This window comes from Elephas maximus, chromosome 6 (genome assembly GCF_024166365.1).
Source record: "Elephas maximus indicus isolate mEleMax1 chromosome 6, mEleMax1 primary haplotype, whole genome shotgun sequence".
Classification (NCBI taxonomy): Eukaryota; Metazoa; Chordata; class Mammalia; order Proboscidea; family Elephantidae; genus Elephas; species Elephas maximus.
In genome coordinates, this window is record NC_064824.1 from 98,876,139 (window position 1) to 98,897,471 (window position 21,333).

Genomic DNA, 21,333 nt, shown 5'->3' on the forward strand with positions numbered 1-21,333 from the left:
AGCTTCCTGACTAAAGTGAACTAGGAAGAAAGGCCTGGCCATCTACTTCTGAAAATCAGCCCATGAAAACCCTGTGGATCACAATGGTCTGATCCACAACCAATCACAGGACTAGGCAGTGTTTCCTTCGGTGGTGCATGGAGTCACCATCAGGCCAGGTCTTACTCTTGGTAGCTAACAGCAATAATAAATCAAAGTAGTAATTTACTGAGAGTTTTCCATAGGTGCAATTTATTTTTCCTAAGATTTGCTATATTATTTTCTGGTGATTGTGACTAACTCATGACTTGAAAATAGACTAAAATTGTTTATTTCTTAAGCCTATTACAAAATCTTAATATTATTGAAAGGATAAACCTAATGGGGTAAAACGTCAGTAGTCTAAGTAAACTAACTACAAATGAATTTATCTGAGAAAACTATTTCATTTGGACGAAACTGAATTTAGCCTACTGTTATAGGCTAATTAGCATTACAGTGTTTGTTTGTTTTTTCCCTATCTCTCGCCATTACTTACCTGCAGTGTTGCTTATTTAGCAATCTGTGATGATCTCTGACCTCCTCCTGACTGAGCAAAGCTCATTTCCAGGTCAGGTGTCCATGATTACATGTGGACAAAGCACAATCTGTTAGCAACACATCAGGAAAACAGCAGATTTATTATATCTCAACTGACAGACTATTCTGAGCTCAAATTGGAGCCGATGAAAATATAAACTTTTCCCGAAAATAAGAGGACATCTCTATTTTATATGGAAAATGAATTTCGTGGGTTTTTTTGGTGTAGCTTTCGTGTTTGATTATGTTGTTATTGTTAGATGCCGTTGAGTCATTTTCTACTGATAGTGATCCCATGTACAACAGAACGAAACACTGCTCGGTCCTCTGCCATCCTCACAATTGTTATGCTAGAAGCCATTGTTTCAGCCACTGTGTCAGTCCATCTTATTCAATGTCTTCCTTTTTTCCCTGGCCCTACACTTAAAAAAAAAAAATTTTTTTTTTTTTTTACACTTTACCAGCCATGGTGTCCTTCTCCAGGAACTGGACCCCCCTGATAACATGTCCAAAGTATGTGAGATGAAGTCTCACCATCCTTGCTTCTAAGTAGCATTCTGGCTGTACTTCTTCCAGGACAGGTTTGCTTGTTCTTCTTGTAGTCCATGGTTTATTCAATATTCATCGTTAATACCAGAATTCAAAGGCATCAATTCTTCTTTGGTCTTCTTTATTAATTGTCCAGCTTTCACGTGCATATGAGATGATTGAAAACACCATGGCTTGGGTGAGGCACCCCTTGGCCCTTAAAGTGACATCTTTGCTTTTTAACACTTTTGCAGCAGATTTGTCCAATGCCTACTGTTTGATGCATTGTTTGATTTCTCGACTGCTGTTTCCATGAGCATTGATTGTGGATCCAAGTGAAATGAAATCCTTGACATCTCCAATCTTTTCTCCATTTATCATGATGTTGCTTATTGGTCCAGTTGTGGGGATTTTTGTTTTCTTTATGTCGAGGTGTAAATCACACTGAAGGCTGTAGTCTTTTATCTTCATTAGTAAGTGCTTCAATTCGTCTTCACTTCCAGCAAGCAAGGTTGTGTCATCTGCATATTGCAGTTTGTTAATGAGTCTTCCTCCAATCTTGATGCCGTATTCTTCTTCATATAATCCAACTTCTTTGATTATTTGCTCAGTATACAGATGAATAAGTATGGTGAAAGGATATGACTCTGACACACACCCTTCCTGTTTAAACCACGCAGCATACCCTTTCTCTATGTGAACAGCTGCCGCTTGGTCTATGTACAGATTCCTCATGAGCACAATTAAGTGTTCTGGAATTCCCATTCTTCACAATGTTATCCATAATTTGTTATGATCCACAAAGTTGAATGCCTTAGCATAGTCAATAAAACACAGGTAAACATCATCTGGTATTCTCTGCTTTCAGCCAAGATCCAGCTGACATCAGCAATGACATCCCTCATTTCACGTCCTTTACTGAATCTAGCTTGAATTTCTGGCAATTCCCTGTTGATGTACTGCTGCAACTGCTTTGGAATAATCTTCAGCAAAACTGTTCTTGTATGTGATATAGATGATATTGTTCAATAATTTCTGCATTGTGTTGGATCAGCTTTCTTTGGAATGGGCACAAATATGGATCGCTTCCAGTTGGTTAGCCAGGAAGCTGTCTTCCAAATTTCTTGGCATAGATTAGTGAGCACCTCCAGCACTGTGTCCATTTATTGAAACATCTCATTTGGTATTCCATCAATTCCTGGAGCCTTGTTTTTTTGCCATTGCCTCCAATGCATCTTGGACTTCTTCCTTCAGTACCATCAGTTCTTGACCATATGGTACCTCCTGAAATAGCTGAACATCTACCAGTTCTTTTCAGTACAGTGACTCTGTGTATTCCTTCCATTTTTTTTTAATGCTTTCTGCATCGTTCAATATTTTGCCCATAGAATCCATCGATATTGCATCTTGAGGCCTGAATTTTTTTCTTCAGTTCTTTCAGCTTGAGAAATGCTGAGCATGTTCTTCCCTTTTGGTTTTCTATCTCCAGGTCCACACAATTCATTGTAAAAACTTTACATTGTCTTCTGTATCCACCCTTTAAAATCTTGTGTTCATCTCTTTTACTTCATCGTTTCTTCCTTTCACTTTAGCTACTCTGCATTCAAGGGCAACTTTCAGAGTCTCTTCTGACATCAGTTTTTGTTCTTTTCTTTCTTTCCTGTCTTTTTAATGATCCTTGCTTTCGTTATGTGTGATGTCCTTGTTGTCATTCCACAGTTCATCAGGTCTTCGTTCGTTAGTGTTCAGTGCATCAAATCTATTCTTGAGATGGTCTCTGAATTTAGGTGGAATATACTCAAGGTTATATTTTGGCTGTCTTGTGAACACGTTCGAATTTTTTTCAGTTTCCACTTGAACTTGCATGTAAGCAATTGAAGGTCTTATCCATAGTCAGCCCTTGGCTTTGTTCTGATTGATACTGAGCTTTTCTATCATCTCTTCCCACAGATGTAGTCAATTTGATTGCTGTGTATTCCATCTGGTGGGGTCCACGAGTATAGTCCCCATTTACGTTGGTGAAAAAAAAGGTATTTGCAATGAAGAAGTCGTTAGTCTTGTGAAATTCTACCATGTGATCTCCAACATGGTTTCTATTACCAAGGCCGTATTTTCCAACTACTGATCCTTCTTTTTTGTTTCCAACTTTTGCATCCTAATCACTGGTAATTTTTGGTATTATCTTGATTGCATGTTTGATCAATTTCAGACTGCAGAAGTTGGTAAAAATCTTTAATTTCTTAATATTTGGCCTTAGTGGTTGGTGCATAAATTTAAATAATAGTCGTATTAACTGGTCTTCCTTGTTGGGGTATGGATATTATCCTATCACTGACAGCATTGTATGTCAGGATAGACCTTGAAATGTTCTTTTTGGTGTTGAATCCAGTGCCATTCCTGTTCAATTTGTCTATGGTTGGCCTATTCATAATGGACAATACCAGTCCATTTCAGCTCACTAATGCCTAGGATATGGATGTCTATGCATTCCATTTCATCTTTGACAAATTGTAATTTTCCTAGATTCATACTTCGTACATTCCACGTTCTGGTTATTAATGGATGTTGCAGCTGTTTCTTCTCATTTTTAATTGTGCCACATCAGCAAATGAAGGTCCAGAAAGCTAGACTCTATCCATATCATTAAGGTGGACTCTGCTCTTCCCCAGTCATGCTTTGAGTACTTACCAACCTGAGGGGCTCTTCTTCCACCACTATATCATATAATGTTCCACTGCTATTCATAGGAAACCCTGGTGGTGTAGTGGTTAAGTGCTATGGCTGCTAACCAAAGGGTCGGCAGTTTGAATCCGCCAGGTGCTCCTTGGAAACTGTATGGGGCAGTTCTACTCTGTCCTATAGGGTCGCTATGAGTCAGAATCGACTCGATGGCACTGGTTTCAGTTTGGTTTGGTTTGCTGTTCATAAGGTTTTCACTGGCTAATTTTTTCAAAAGTGGATTGCCAGGTCCTTCTTCCTAGTATGTCTTAGCCTGGAAGCTCAGCTAAAACCTGTCCACCATGGGTGAACCTGCTGGTATTTGAATACCGGTGACATAGCTTCCAGCATCACAGCAACACACAAGCCACCATAGTAAAACAGTATGACATCATACTGTGGTATTTGCTTATAGATTACTCAAATTATTTAGTAAAAATGTTGTGAAGCAGATTAAAGAAATTAAGAAAGTAATGTCTATTAACAGGATACAAACCACAACCAACAATACACAAGCTACATAGGATAAGCTAGGTAACTGGGCTTTTCTAAAAATTAAATACTTATGCTCATTAAAGGACTTTACCAAAAGAATAAAAAGAGAGCCTACAGACTGGGGAAAAAGTTTTGGCTATTACAAATCAGGCAAAGGTCTAATCTCTAAAATCTGCAAGAAAATCCAACAATTCTACAGCAAAAAGACAAATAATCCAATTAAAAAATGGGCAAAGGAAGTGAACAGACACTTCACCAAAGAAGACATTCAAGCGGCCAACAGACACATGAGGAAATGTTCACAATCTCTAGCCATTAGAGAAATGCATATCAAAACCACAATGAGATACCCTCTCACCCCGGCATTACTGGTACAAATCAGTAAAACAGGAAATAAGTGTTGGAGAGGCTGCGGGGAGATTGGAACTCGTAGTGCACCACTGGTGGGAACGCAGTGATACAACCATTCTCAAAAACGATATGGGGCTTCCTTAGAAAGCTAGAAATAGAAATACCATATGATCCAGCAATCCCACTCCTAGGAATATATCCTAGGGAAATAAGAGTGGTCACACTAATGGACATATGCACACCTGTGTTCATTGCAGAATAGCAAAAAAGGTGGAAACAACCTGGATGCCCACCAACAGATGAACAGATAAACAAACTGTGGTGCATACACACAATGGAGTATTACGCAACAATAAAACAACGATGAATCTGTGAAGCATCTCACAACATGGGTGAATCTGGAGGGCATTATGCTGAGTGAAATAAGTCAATCAGAAAAGGACGAATATTGTATGAGACCACTACTATAAAAACTCATGAAAAGGTTTACATACAAAAAGAATCTTTGATGGTTACAAGGGGACGGGGATGGGGATGTAAAAACACTAAATAGGTAATAGGTAAGTGGAAGCTTTGGTGAAGGGTAAGACAGTATACAATACTGGGGAAGCCAGCACAACCTAACAAGGCAAGGTTGTGGGAGCTCCACAAACACATCCAAACTCCCTGAGGGACCGATTTGCTGGGCTAAGAGCTGTGGGGACCATGGTCTCAGAGAACATTTAGCTCAATTGGCATAACATAATTTATAAAGAATATGTTCTACATTCCACTTTGCTGAGTAGCATCTGGGATCTTAAAAACGTATGAGCGGCACCAAAACTAAAAAATACAAGTAAAAGGTTAGTCCAAAGGACTAATGGACCACAACTACCACAGCCTCTGCTAGACTGAGTCCAGTACAACTAGATGGTACCTGGCTACCACCACTCACTGCTCTGACAGGGATCACAATAGAGGGTCCCGGACAGAGCTGGAGAAAAATGTAGAACAAAATTCTAACTCAAAAAGAAAGTCCAGATTTGCTGGCCTGACAGGGACGGCAGACACCCTGAGAATATGGACCCTGGACACCCTTGCAGCTCAGTAATGATGTCACTCCTGAGGTTCACCCTTCAGCCAAAGATTGAACAGGCCTATGGAACTAAACAAGACTAAAGGGGCATACCAGCGCTGGGGCAGGGACTGGAAGGCAGGATGGAACAGGAAAACTGGTAATAGGGAACCCAGGGTTGAGAAGGTAGAGTGTTGATATGTCGTAGTGTTGTTAACTAGTGTCACAGAACAATGTGTGTACTGTTTGATGAGAGACTAGATTGCTCTGTAAACCTTCATCTAAAGTACAATAAAAAGAAAAAGTAATGTCTATATTTACATGTCCTAGTTATTGAAAGTGAATTCCAATTTTATCCTATAAATGGGTTATACTACCTACTACCTGTTGCTGTCAGGTTGATTCTGACTCATGGCGACCCATGTATTACAGAGTAGAACTGCTCCATAAGGTTTTCTTGGCTGTAATCTTACCTGAGCAGATCATTAGGCCTTTCTTCTGCTGGGTGGGTTCAAACCACCAACCTTTAGGTTAGAAGTCGATTGCAAACTGCTTGTGCAACTCAGGAATTGCTATACATGGGGTATAAACCCCCTGCCGTCAAGTTGATTCTGACTCAGAGTGACCCTTTAGGGACAGCAGAACTGCCCTGTAGAGTTTCTAAGTCTGTAAATCTTTACGGAAGCAGACTGCCACATCTTTCTCCCACGGAGCAGCTGATGGGTTCAAACTGCTTACCTTTCGACTAGCAGCCAAACGCTTAACCACTGTGTCACCAGAGCTCCTTCCAGAGGCAAAAAGCCCAAGAGAGGACACACAGGGAAATCATTTGGTAAAGTTAAAAAGAGGAAGAAAAAAGATGTGAGGCAGTGGCCAGAACAGCTCCTTGCATATAGTAGACACTCAATGAATAGTTGTGAGTGAATAAATGATTTCAACCACTCAGCCATATCAAAGCTTGGCATAATTTACTTCTGATAATGGAGTGCAGAAGTGACAAAGAGGAAATAAATAGAATTGATGAGAGACTGAAGCTATTATTATTATTAGCATCTGCTAGAAGTCTTATGCATATTTAAATGAAAACAGGGCCTCAGATACCAGTTTGCTTCGCTGACATTTTCATCTCCGGGAAGGTAAAGAAAATGAAGGGAACTGCTATTTTGTGTCTAATTTTAACCAAGAAGAGATTGGTTGGTGAAATAGAAGTGAAAGAACCCTCGATTTCTTCAGTAAATATTTATTGAGTATCTTCTGTGTGCCAGGAACTTTGAAGATTGTGATTGTGCCGTTTAACTTTTCAGATAACCAAGTAGTAGATGATTCATACAACCAGACATGTACTGAGGACTTCAGGAGGTAAATTTTAAATGTTTCAGAGAACTATGTAATGATTCTGTAGCCTGAGACTCTCTAAAAGAGAAGACAGCTAAAAAGATGGAAACCCAACCCTTAAATTTGGATTAGGGTCTTTCCCATGTGTTATGGATTGAATTGTGTCCTCCAAAAATAAATGTTGTAAATCCTAACCTCTATGTCGTCACAGTCCCATTTGGGAATGGGCTGTATTTGTTATGTTAATGAGGCAGGATTAGTATAAAATATGTCTTGAGTCAACCTCTTTTGAGATATAAAAGATTAAACAAGCGTGTAAGTAAGAGAGATAGGGTAAGATAGGTACCAAGACACATGGAGATCTCCAAGGAACCAGGAGGCAGAAGCTGAAGAGACAAGGACTTTCCTCCAGAATAGACAGAGAGAGAAAGCCTTCCCTAGAGCAGGCACCTTGAATTCAGACTTCTAGCCTCCTAAACAGTGAGAAAATCACTTTCTATTTGTTAAAGCCATCCACTTGTGATATTTCTGTTATAGCAGCACTAGATAACTAAGATACTGTGTGCTCACAGAGCTCCTCAGACTTCCCCTATTAATCCAATGTCATGTTGGGTTATAATGGCCTTTGTATTCATCTCTGTTTATTATTGTGTAAGGCTAAGATCCAAGAGGGCAGGGCTGCATCTATCATGTTTATCTTTGTATTTCCAGCTCCTAGAACACTGGCAAATAGCTGGTACCTAATAAATATATATATGCTGAAAGAAAGAACGAATGAGTAAGTGGAATGAATGGATGAACAAAAATGAAAGTCTGATAAGCCAGTCATGAATATTTTCTCACATTATCAGATGATACTGCACACATTCACGAACACACATACACACTGACACTCCAAATCTTACATTCCCCAGTTCTTTGAATGATTAGAATTAAAGGGTTGAAACGTCTAAAAAATGAAAGAGGAGATGGCTGTGGCTGCAAAGGGCATGCTTGAATTAACTCAAATATAAAGGCCATTTAAAGAAGAGTGTAAGGAGAGGCATATAACCAAGAACAAACACCAAAATGGGAGATAATCCCATTAGGATAGTGTCAGGAAGCCTAGAATCCTGAGTGAGCCGAAGTATGTAAAAAATTCTGAAAACAACAAAAGACACTTAAAAAGTTGGCAAGGAACAATCTTACATAAAACGGAGGTGACAGAATAAGCCAGACATGGAACGCTGGAATGCTTGTGATGTTAAGCGAGTTGTGCCCATTTTTTGTAACAACATAGTTATAATTTCTGTCAAGACTGAAATACTATTTTTATCACAATTTTTATTTCAGAATTTTGTTTTGCAGTACAAGGAAGAGATAGGCTCTCTGATGAGAAAAATTCAGGACTAGTCATGGCCTCCTATTCTTGCCTTTTAAGCAAGGACAGTGATTTCTCACCTGGCCAGTACTGACTCCACAAATCCACAACAACGGATTTGGTTTGTTTGAGGTTTTTTTTTGTTTTTTGTTTTTGCTTTAAGGGTAGAACAGGGAACCCTGGTGGTGTAGTGGTTAAGTGCTATGGCTGCTAACCAAAGGGTCGGCAGTTCAAATCCGCCAGGCACTGCTTGGAAACTCTATGGGGCAGTTCTGCTCTGCCCTGTAGGATCACTATGAGTCGGAATCGACTCGACAGCACTGGTTTTTTTTGGAAGGGTAGAACAAAATATGAGTGTGAGGGAATCGAGGCCCATAGCAGCTTAATACTAGGACTTTAGCCTTTCGTCATATGTTGGCATCTCCTGGCCCAGATTGTAGCCACAGGCCTGAGAACACTTGCAGCCATGACTGTCCAACTCTAGTCAGTCATCTTGGGGGGATATCAGAGGATTGAGAAAGCCTAAAGAGCCTGGAAATTGACGAAAGCAAATTTTTAGAATTTATTCTGAAACTTTGCAAATACTCAGGAAAAAAAAAAGTGATAATCGTAGGCACGAACAGGAAGAAGCCAGGCAGGACTAAGCAATTTTCCCATTCAACAGAATAACTGGAATGCTGATTAAAGAAAATGTGGTAGATATGGCATATATGAATTTTGTCCAGGTAATTTTTTCAAGCTCTCAGGATTTCGTTGTGGACTGAATGAGGAAATAAAAGCTACATAACAGAGTGGTTAAGTAGATTCAAAACAAAATTTGCTAACCAACCCGAAAAGTGCTAAAGAATGGGCCTATATGATCTCAGGGGATGTTCTGTTCACATCTGCTTCTGTTCTATTCTAAATTTCTCTTTATCAATGACTTGAATGATGATGAGTTTGAAAATAATAGAAATTAACATTTACAGACTTATGTGTCAAACACTGTTATGTCTATACATACTAGTTTATTTAATCCTCACAAAAATCCTGTAGTCAGTACTCTTTCATCCCAACTTTATAGATAGGTAAGCAGTGGCTCAGAGAGTTTAAGTAACATTCTCAAGGTCACATATTTCTTAAGAGACAGAGATGAGATTCAAACCCAGACTGTCTGCTTCATGGCATAAATGACACAAATGATGTCCTTCAATTTGTGAATGACCTAAGTGAAAATGTACAGCTAAAGTGGAAAGTTATCCAAAAGAACCCTAATAGACTGGAAAAATTGGCCAGATGACCAAGACAAATTCTTTTGAGTCAAGTATAAACTCAAGCACTTAGGCTCCAAAAAAGTTAACTGCAAAAGTAAAGATGGGAGAAATGGGCCTCACTGATTGTTCGTATGAAGAAGCCTTGGTAATTTTAATGACTTTTAATTAACCATTTTTAACTGGTTTTAATTGACTGTAGGCTCACTATGACCAATGTATAGTGTGATGTGATGCAGTCTTAGACCACATTTTCTAAAACTGTCAAAAATATATATCAGGGTGACGATTTTTTTTTTGTACAGTCAAAAATGAAGTTCTGAAGATCTGACAGTACAAAATGTCTTACCCACAAAATAATTTAGGGATCTATAAAGTCCTTTCCAACTCTAACATCCTTTGAGTCAGTGATTGATTCTGTATTAGAACTGGATACTTAGGAGGAATCTGATAGTTCCTGAAGAGTGATCAGATTTATGGTGTGTCCAGAGATAGATCTAGGAGCAATGTATGGGATCTAAAGAAAGGCAGTTGACTCAATTTTCGCTAAGACATTACAGTTAGCCTTGTGTAGGAGAAGCTGTCCTAGGAGGTAGTGAGTCTCCCTCCCATCACAGAATATGTTTGAGCAGAGGCTGGATAGCCAGTTAAGAGGGATGTTGGAGAGGGGATTCACTCATACTTCAGGAAGATGGGGGACCTCTTTGTCCCTTTTTACATCTGGTGTCTTTAAACGGCTGGAGAAGTTGTCTTAGGCAGTAACTAATAGGCAATTACTAGGCTTCTCTCTGAAATAAGTAGTAAGGGATACATGAGATGCCTGAGTGTTGGAGCTGCACCAACTTGCAGGACTGCGGATAAGTTGAAACCTGGAGATGATTTTCATGGGAGTTAGAGTGAATTATGAATCAAATTAAACATGAAAATCTAAATTAGAAGGCTTTTGTTTGCACCTTCCTGTTGACAATTCCTTTAAATTCAAATAAAAAGCCACAAATTGTTTTCTAACAAAGCCCTGTATTTTGAGGTATTTCTGGCCCTGCCTGAAGGCAGAGTCCTTCCATGATGGTTATGCTTCCCACCATGTCAAATTCCTAGGTACAAAAAGCCCAGAGGAAATGATTGACTTGTGGGAGTATGCCTTATAAATATCTGCTGGACTTAACTCAGTTTCACTTTTCATGTCAAGCTTTCAAACAATAGACATATGACTAAGACACAATGAGACCAATCAGGATGCCTCATGGAAACATGGGTTAAAGACTGAGGAAAGACTACAAAGACCACATTGTCTGCTCTTGGAATCCTGGAGTTAAACGAGGGACTCAGAAGTCCCCTGTCTTCCTGAAAAATGAGTGAATCCCCTCTTCAGCATCCCCCTTAAGTGGCCATTCAGCCTCTGCTTGAACAAAATCTGTGATGGGAGACTCATTACTGCCTAAGACAACTGCTGTCATTTAAAGACACCAAAAGTAACAGGCAGAAAGATAAGGGAACTAGAAGAGGTAGCAAGAGAAGGAAACAGTGACAACAAAAATGGAAAATGTTTGGGAAAGGGTAATCCACAGTGGTTTGTTCGCATTCAGAAGTGCAGAGCATATTTAAAGCATGGAGAAAAAAATTGTTCTTCCTCCTCTGATGTCTTTTCCATCCCTTTTTGGGTCTTTGTTGTTGTTGTTGTTATTTTTACCAAGCCAGTTTTACATGTATGATTCTAGCTCTTGTGAACACTAAGATTTATCAATTCAAGTGAACTCAACTGAATAATTTTTTAAACTATCCCCTATATTTACTTTGAGCCAAAACAATGACACCAGACTAATGTAATGAACACAGGCTTGGGAGTCGAGGTTTGAGTCCCAGCCCTGTTATTGACTGACTCTGGGACCTTGGCCTTGACTTCTGTAAGCCTTAGTTCCCTCATCTGTAAAATGCGGATAATAATACCTACGCTAATTGTTGTGAGGACTCAATAAAATAAAGACAGAAAACATCAGCATGTTGGCTGGCTGGGGTAGAGGGGATTGTTTGGTTTGTTCATGTCTGTGTCCTCAGCACCTGGGACAGTGCCTGGGCACAGAGCAGTTGCTCCCTGTTAGTTAAGTGAATACTGAATAAATAAACGAGCCCAAATAAATGCCAGCTCTTGGAGCCCTGATGGCACAGTGGTTAAGAGCTCAGGCTGCTAACCAAAAGGTTGGCAGTTTGAATTATCAGCTGCTCCTTGGAAACCCTACAGGGCAGTTATCCTCTGTCCTGAAGGGTTTGAAGGGTTGCTATGAGTCAGAATCGACTCGACGGCAATGGAATTTTTTTTTTTTCAATTGTGTTGCAGTGCTGTCAGACATTAGAAGTTTTTGTAAAGTAAGAGGATGGTTATTCAAAGGTTTGAAGAAAGAGAATGCTTTGTCATAGCTAAGTTCATTTTCCCCATCTGGAGCATGGCCTCAAGGTCTTTTAATAACTGGACTGTGACAGCTCTGTAGTCTTTGTAGTCATCCTCAGTCTTCACCCCATGTTCTCCATGAGATACCAAAAATGGTCTCATTCTGTCTAGCTGCATATTGTTTAAAAGCTTGAAATGAAAAATGAAACCGAATCCAGCAGGTAGCCATTCAGACATAGATACAAAAGTAGATTAATTTTCAAAGACATTTTCCCTCTTTAATACTTACTCATGTTTTTAAAGTAAGCATTTAATAAAACAAAGAAGAGTATCTTCCAGCATCTGGTTATCTTTTTCACATCTGAGTTTTGTAAACTTATTAGCTGTGGGTCATCTGCCAGAATGTAAAAACAGAATAAAACCAAATGAAGTCTTAAAGGTAATTCATGAATTGCTTTCTTAAAGCTAAGCAAAACCCAGCTAGATAACTTTTATGTGTTTCGGTGCCCTTTAATAATATGAGTGCATACGTGTACACACACACACACACAGACACACACACACAACACAGACACACACAACAGATCCAGTTCTCAACTCAGCATTTCAAGAAGAACAGGAAATTGTTAGGTTCTAGATTCAGAACCATGTAACTAAAAGTGACAGCGGGTTGGAGGGTGGTGAGAAGGAAATGTCCCATTTGCTAAAAGAAAAGCGAAACAAGGGCGTTACCACTTTGCTGCATTACAAACAGTCGGAACTGGAGTGTAATTGAAACCACACCATGTAACACCTTCTCATATACTGCCTTCTGGTGTCATCTGATTACTTACTGCCTGCTAATCTTATCTCCCTTCAGGAGCCAATTCCTAAAATTGTACTGCAGTGCAATTAGCTAAACATATTGCATCTAGCTGAGACACGTAGTGGACCCCCTATAAATATTTATCGTTGATTTTTGTGTTTAAGCAGGTAGGCTTTCTTTCTGGCTTCCACATGGCTCACTTATCTCATCCAGAGAGTTCTGCTCTTCCTCTTACCTGAAATGCTATTTGCATCCAGTGCTGCCACAAAGCAGTGGAGAAGTACACTCTGAAGTCCACCTCTGGTTAAACTCACCTAAACTAAAGCCATCTCACCCTCCAGAAGCCTCTTTTGTGCACCTGGTTGTAGTCATTTCAGTTTTTTTTTTTAATGTTCTGTTACTAGTATTCTTTATCTTAGCTTGGCTCTGACACGCGCCCCTACACCCTACAGTATACTTAATAATAGGCATTCAGTCTCATTTCTCGTAGGAACAGACACACCCCTCCCCTCTCCACATGCAGTGTCCAGCACATGGGGAGCATATTCAAAAGACGTGTTCCATAGACACACAATGAAATTCTTAGCATTAGTTAAAAAAAAAAAAAAAAAAATCAGACAACTCTAGTCAGAATCGACTCGACAGCAGTGAGTTTGATTGGTTTTTATAAATCTGTCAAGAGTGAGTATAGATGAAATCAAGGCTATAAGATGGATCTATTTCACTCAAACAGGTGATCAAAACCTAAAGTGTTTATACCTCAAAATTGCTTTAAGGTAGATTGGGTGACTAACAGAAAGTCTTCCAAAGGGAAATAATATATGGTATTATATTTAGGTGAGAAGCCTGTGTAATATTTGAGGTACTGTAAAATCTTTTCAATCTTTAGAAAAATGATTTGGAAGAGATTAAACTATATATTGCTAGAGCTTATAGACTATCGTAAGCATTTGGTACTTTCTGAGCTTCCCCCAGTGTGAGTTGAGCCATAGGGCAGGCTAGAGCGCAGGGCAAATTAGAGAGGATGTGGTGTCTGCTCTCTGGCCTTTTGAGGAATAAACTAACGAGTTAGATAAGGCAGGCCATGAGAGCATTTACAAAGAGCTCATCACATGCTTCTGAATGGGTTGTTGTTGTTAGGTACCTGTGAATGATTCCAACTCATAGTAAACCCATGTGACAGGGTGGAACTACCCCATAGGCTTTTCTTGGATGTGATCTTTACAGGAGCAGGTTGCCAGGTCTTTCTCCCATGGAGCCGTTGGGTGGGTTTGAACCGCTAGCCTTTTGGTGGGCAGTCGAGCCAATAGCAATAAAAAATCCGAATCTATGGATGGAGTTACCTGGTTATAATATGATGACTTGAAAAGGTGAAATTTCAGTGTTTCTTTTTGGACAAAGTATAGGTTTTATGGAGAGGAGCCAGAGGGCTAACCTAGTGACTTGGTGACCCTGAATACAAGGCCCTGCACGGAGAAGAAATAAAATAAGTAGAGGCTGTTGGGGAAGTTACCTGGTTAAAGAAATGGGATACCTGGCGTCTAATATGGGAAGATCTGTAGGGCTTTGATGTGCATGATTGGACCTTGACTCCAATGATGACAAAAAGACATTGTGGGATTGCAGTAGGGTAGGGGGTGGATGGGGAGGGGACTGGAGGGCGTGTAAAGTGATGTGGCTAGAACAGCATTTGACAATGCTGATTTTAAAGGTGGCATTTTAAAGCGATCACTTAGTAAAGTGTTAAAAACTGGGGAGTAAATTATTAAAAACTCATTGCAATCAAGAAAGGAAGAATAAAATGAGAGGACATTTACTCCTCTTTTTCCATATACCTTTGTTGAGCACATACCTTGTCAAAGCCATCGTGCTAAGTACTTTGGAGAATAGAAAGATGAAACGGAATTTACCAGAGGCAGAGTTTTTTAAAGGAAGGAATTCCTTTTGTAATTCATTAATTCTATTACTATCTTATTTGAAGCACTTTAAAATCTTTATTAATTTTCCCATATTTCAAGCGACAAATTTCTATTTTTTATTACAGTTAGAAATTGAAAGAAAATTTGCTAAGATAGTAAGTAAATATGACCTCTAGAATGCTGAGCATATCATAAAATGGTCAGAATGAGTTTTTATTATCTTGATTTCATTAGACTGAACTCAAGAGCATTAAATCCTATTAGTTCTCTTTTACTCATCTTGATACAATTACTTGAAATCAGAATGGATGAAAGGCAGATTAGTAATTTTTAGATTGTCCTTAATTATCTCTGAGACTTTATTTGAACTTTGCTCTTTCTGGAGCCCTGGCAGCACAGTGGTTAAGGGCTTGGTTGCTAACTGAAAAGTTAGTGGTTTGAACCTACCAGCTGCTCTGCAGGAGAAAGATGTGGCAGTCTTGGAAACTCTATGGGGCACTTCTGCTCTGTCCTGTTGGGTCGCTTTGAGTCAGAATCAACTCGACGGCGGTGGGTTTGGTTGGTTTGGGTTGCTCTTTCTATGAGTGCATATTGTCCTCTAAAGACAATTACCTTAACTATGGATTTGGTCACTAGAGCGTGTATATACAGTATCTGGCAGCCACAAGGCAGGAAAAAGCTGTGACTAGTATGGGTTTCTGAGCCTTTGTATGGGGAGTTGGTATTGTAGTAGTGGCTTTACTTTTGCTCATGCTGAAGTTTTAAGAATATGGAAAATGAGTTACCCTGTGGACACAGAGCCCTCACAGTTTAGCAGTGCTACAGTCGGGCTCTCTAACCTGGAGTCCCCCCCCCCCACACACCTTTCTGGAGTTGGCTTTGCCCTCCCAGAAGCCACTGTAAGGTGGAAGTGTCAATGAGGGAGGAGTGTAGCCACATGAGGACAGTTTGTGGTCAGAAGTTCAGGATTTTGAGAGTCATCGCCATCACTCACTAGATACATGGCCCTAACTTTTTACACCTGAGTTTCTCACCTGTAAAATGAGGACAGTGGGAAGCTACCACATAGGGCTATGGGGGATCTAGTAAGTACTTATCTATTTATGTTTATTTTATAGTACTTTTATGGCACTTACTGTGTGCCAGGCACTGTACTTATACAAATATGAACTCATTTTATCTTTGTTACCACCCTATGAGGCAGTTACTGTTATTATCCTTATTCTACTGATGAGGAAATAGACAGGTTGATGAGGCATAGACAGGTTGAATGACTTGCCCAGATCCCCAGACTAGTAAGAAACAGAGCTGGAATTCAAAATTGGTAAATTTTAATTACTTCTTATCTATCACAGGAGGATAAGGAAGAATCCAAATAGCAGAAAATAGGCACTGTTTCCTCCTTGTGATTATTCAAGGGCTTGAGTTGCTGTGGTTGGTGACAAAAGCACCTTAATACAGATGCCTCCGCCACAGGGCTGACTGTAGGGGTTTTGTAGGCTGACCTGGGAGTCATTAGCAAGATGGGCTTTGATGCTTGGGACCAAAAGAGATCTGATCCTAAAGAGAAATAAACTCTTTCTAAGAATGTGTAGAACATGCCTGCTATTTTTTTTTTTTTTTAATGAAACCAGCAAACAGAGGTCACATATATAGGACTGACTTGCCAGTAGGTAGAACAGGCAATTGCTTGACAGTAAGAAAGCCTTCTCTACTCTGCCTCCAGATGGTTATCCCCATCCCCATGTTCCTCAACCCTAGCTTTTCACTGGTAAGGACTGAAAGTACCCCTTGATAACTTCATCCTTTTGCGGGAGAACAAGGCCTGAAATAAAATGTATAGCCACTTGGGCAGGGTAGTACATTATTCATTTAGTGCAAAACTAGCTAACAGATGCTTCCAGTTAGATACAGAACCAGGAACAGGTTTTAGAACAGGGAGGGGAGAGGGAGAGCCTGAATGTTAGTGCTAAGAATGTTTGCTAATTGATTGATATGCCTGTAAGGTGTCACTGGGAAGATTAGAAGCCCTTAGAGGAAGACCATACCCAGGAACTGACCTTTGGAATGAAGACTACAGTACCAGCCTATACTGTCTGTCGGTCTCTAGAGCAGTCAGTGGAAAGGTTACAAGTCCAGCCTTATAGTTATGCCTTCCCCAGGGATTGGGATAATGAAGAACTGGGCATTCACTAACAGGGGCCTGAAGGCAAAAGCACTGGACAGTTTTACAAAAAGAGAGCAAGCAGTTTCTCAGAATGTGAGCTCCCAGAGCCTCAGGTGGCTGAGGCCACCAGCCCAGGGCTGATTACTCAGCCACACCCACGATCCTGCCACCGTCTCTGGTTTCTGGTTCCACCTACATCACTATTGAGATGACTTATTGGTCACAGTGAACACACATTGATAAAGGGGACCAGTTGGAGGACTTGCCATTGAGAAAGCCAGTAGCTCAATACAGGGCACTAGGAGGCCTGAGTTGGGACACCAGGAAACCTTAGCAGGTGAGTTGAGGTTGATTTTGTTGGGAAGCCATAGGAAGAACAGTAAGGGATTGGGGAAGAGACATGAAAGGGGACATGCTGCCTGTGAATTTTATCCTGCCCCATGTCTATTCTGCTGGTGGCCTTAGTTTACGCATGACTTCTTACCAAATGCCAGTATATTTAAGGTAGTATATCATAATATGGTGTTCTTATTCAGCCAGTGACTTTTCAAGGAAGTAGTAAGAACCTGACTTTATTACTTAAGAAAATAGCTAAATGTTTATGAGGGAAGTTGTAACTTTGTGAACTAGAAATATTTTGAGTTTGTTGGAACAGAGGTTTTTGAAAACAGATTATGCCAAAAAGAGATGATGGTTTCCTTTACCCGGTATTTATTCCATGACAAATGAGCCAGCCTTCCCCAGGGTTAGCTCTGCAATGTTTACCTTTTGTTTGCCAAGTTTAGTTAGTACTTTTTCTTTACCAGTTCATAGTTACCTTACAGAGCTACAATCCATGTTTTCTTTGGAGATGAATGTGCAGTGTTGTCCTTACAAAGATGCCTTGAAAGTTTAAAGAAAACATACAGTCCACCCATAGTATTCATTTTATCTATCGGGTTCTTTATACTGCTCAATCCTGCAGGGCCTTTTTCCTGCTAACTCTAAGACTGCCTCTCAATCTCTATTGTGCCTCATTTCTGGGATACTGTTTGGAAGCTGGACAGACCATATCCTTCAGTTCAGCTCCACCCTTTGTCCACACTCTATTTTCCTTCCCCATCTCCTCATCAGATTCTTTTCTGTGTTTTGGTGTCTGTATCTGTCTCCATCATTGATGTGTAAGCTGTTTGGGTGCAAGAGCTTTGGAGTCAGGTGGTCTGAGTTCAAATCTCAGCTCATCCACTTACCTGAGTAAATAGGACTTGAGTAGTAGCTCACCTTTCTGTGCCTGTTTCCTCGTCGGTAAAATGCGTATAGCAGTAAAAGGAGTATATACTCCATAGGTCTATGATGAGAATTAAATGAGTACATGGAAAGTGCTTAGAGCAGTACTGTGCATACAGTAAGAGCTCAATAAGTAAGTTTGTAACTGTTGCCGACATCCCCCACAGAGCATGGCACATCGTAGATGTTTAAATATTCAAAGTTTGTCAAATAATAAGAAAAAATATTGCCCTTTCTGCAGCAGTCCCTTATAGCTACTTGAAGAGATGGGGGAAAGGAAAGAAAGGAAAAGCGTATTGTTTCTCTTTTAACATTTGGGGAGGGTGTGCTAAGATACTTGGTGCTCTCGGGCTTGAAGGAGAACCGTGCTTGATCTTTTGTCCACCCCGCTGTGAAATTTGCTGGGTGGTGGGGGCAAACCAGCATGGTCTGCTTGGAGAGGGTGGAATTTATGGTCTGCTTGGAGAGGGTGGAATTTGTTCTTCTGAACCTCTCCTCTGCTTCCCGTAACACAGACCACTTCACCTTTTCAGGGGTGTCACTGACGAGGAGCAGATTTTAAAGACTTGAGCTTACATCATCGCATCTTAAAAGAACTGAGCATAATTGAATTGCCGATTCAAGTGGGTACTTGCACCAGGCCTGGGTCACCTACATCTCTATGGAAACACATGTTTGCTTTAAAGCCAAGCAATCAAAAGCAGAGCCTGAGCAGAGCCAGCGATGGGTCACTTTTAGAAAAAGGCATTTATTTGTATTCTCAAGCCGTCAGAGACCTATGAAATGAAATAATTTCAAATTAAATAGAAAAATCATGCCATGGATGAATGTTAATAAAGCCTGCCTTGCCTCCTCCCCTTGGCTTGGAGGGCCTGAAATCTGCTGCATTTATTTTCACTGTCCTTTGCTCTTCTGCTCCCATTTGCATTCTGCTGCTGTGGGGAGGCGGTTTGGCACTTTATGCAAAAGTGGTTAATCTTCATTCATAAGCATTTGCCGGTACTAAGATGGAAACTTCAAAGCTGGGTCTGCCCTAAAATGTGCTTTGTGCTCCTCTCTGCCGAAGCTCTGTGCGCAGCACGGACATGGGTACACAATGAGGGTGGCTCTGCTCCTCACAGGCACTCTGCCGGACTGTTGAGCGAAGATGATCCCCATAAAGGGCTGAGACTCAGATCAGCACATCTTGCCCCAGATCCGCACAAGTGATATTCTAAGTGATTGGAAGCTTTTATCTGCTTCTGGAAGCAGGCCTTTTCAAATAAGTATTGACTGTTAATGACCTGTTTAAATAAAACATTCAATTTCCTTTCTTCTCCCTACAAAGAACTTAGTAGGCAGTGACGGTTCTGAACCAAAAGCTAACCCTGCTTTTCAAAAGAGGCCCAGCCAGGGCTTTTAAATGTGGACTTTTTTTCTGACAGTCGCCCTTAGAAAGCTTTTTAGTCAAGTTGTTCTAACAGTTGGGTTTAGTACATTGAAGTGTCTTTGAATAAAACTGCAACCTTGAAATTTTTTTTCTCCAAATTAAACAAAAAGAAAAATCTTAAGCATCTTAATATGAAATTCATATTTCAATCCCCATTCTCTGTTTCATTGTTTATATCTTCATTCCTAATAATTAAAGCAACTTTCCCCTAAGGAACAAGGAACTATGCAAGAACTTTTATTAAACTATAAGAATTAACTAAACTAAGAAAGAGCTAATGTTTTTTTTTAAGAAAGAGCTAAAGTACTTGGAATATAAGTGACCTCAGTGATTATAAAACCAGCTAAGGAACAGGAAAGGTTTGACAGAAAAAGAAGGACACAAAATGGAAGACAGAAAGTTAAGTAATGGAAAGTTTAAGCAACAAAAACCCTTTATAATATAAAATTTTGACAAAATCCCAATCCCAATTTTATAGAAAGAAAGCTACTTCCCTCTTCAGCTGGCTTGCAGTACCCCTGGTTGGGCTGTAGGGGCTTGGCAGTAGTCTGCTAACCAATTTAAAGGTGACCTTTACAAAAAAAAAGAAAAAAAATTTTTTTTTTTTTTCCCCGAGAAATAACCTACTACATAGTAGACAGCACCACGCCTTTTTTTTAAGGTTGAATTTTTTTTTTACAGAGTTGTAATACCTGGGAGCTGAGGAGGACCATAAAGGTCACTTATTCCAGTCTCTCATTCTACAGCTCTGAGACCGGAGGTCCTCATGCTATTGTTTGACAATCTAGAAACTTCCCTGAGGTGCCTCATCAAGATTAATGGTGCCCCATGTAGACAGATGTACAGCCTTTCCCACTCTCCCTATAAAAACTACCTGTCCTGATTCCCGTTCTGTCAGAGCACTGCTGTCTGCTAAGGGCCAGTTGATGGAAGTAAGAGAGTGAAATGGATTAATCTGTGATATTGCACCTTCACTCACAGTCATCAGCTCACCCTAAACTAGGTAAAAATGCAGATGTTTCTTAAAAATTCTTACACAATAGGAATTGACATTCTGGGAGATTGTTGGAGGCTCTATTTTAGCCGAGAGGCTTTTTGCTGCTTCTCAGTCACATCTCGTAATTGACTTTTTACACATAGGACCAGCCCTGATTCTTCCTCTCTGAGTCAACTATTAGAAAACGTCACAGAATCTATGTGATCACAGATTGTCTAGGCTTTACCAAAGTCAGGCACATACCGGAAAAAAAAAAAAAAAAAACCAAACCCATTCCCATTGAGTCGATTCTAGCTCATAGCAACCCTATAGGGCAGAGTAGAACTGCTCCGTAGGGTTTCCAAGGAGGGGCTGGTGGATTCAAACTGCTGACCTATTGGTTAGCGGCTGAGCCCTTAACCACTGTGCCACCCGGACTCCGTCAGGCACATAGATACTTGAATTCATTCAGAAAGAAGAGCAGTTGAGCATTAGACCCTGGAAGGTCACAGAGCCCCTAGGCAGCATTGTAGCATCAGGGAAATGATTTGTTGGCCTAATGCCCACTCAGTGCAGCCTTTTACACTCTCACCCGAGGTAGGAAACTGCATAAAGCAACCATCTCTTTATAACAAATGCATTCCTGCCCATCCGTTTGTGAGCTTAGTGTTTTTCCTCTGCAATTGTTGTGTCACTTATGTGTAAGGCATACATGGCATGCCTGCCTGGCCTGAGA

General features: G+C 40.2%; 1 protein-coding gene across 5 annotated transcripts in view; it reads left to right on the forward strand.

The window, feature by feature from the left end:
* Positions 1-21,333, forward strand: part of SPATS2L (spermatogenesis associated serine rich 2 like) — a 187,888-nt gene that overhangs the window by 61,709 nt on the left and 104,846 nt on the right. Inside the window, exon 3 of one of the 5 annotated variants that reach the window (XM_049887776.1) lies at positions 7,009-7,063. The exons of the other annotated variants lie outside the window; for them this stretch is intronic. The gene's annotated coding sequence lies outside the window, so the exon portion shown is untranslated. The remainder of the gene's footprint in view (positions 1-7,008; positions 7,064-21,333) is intronic. 5 annotated transcript variants of the gene reach the window in all.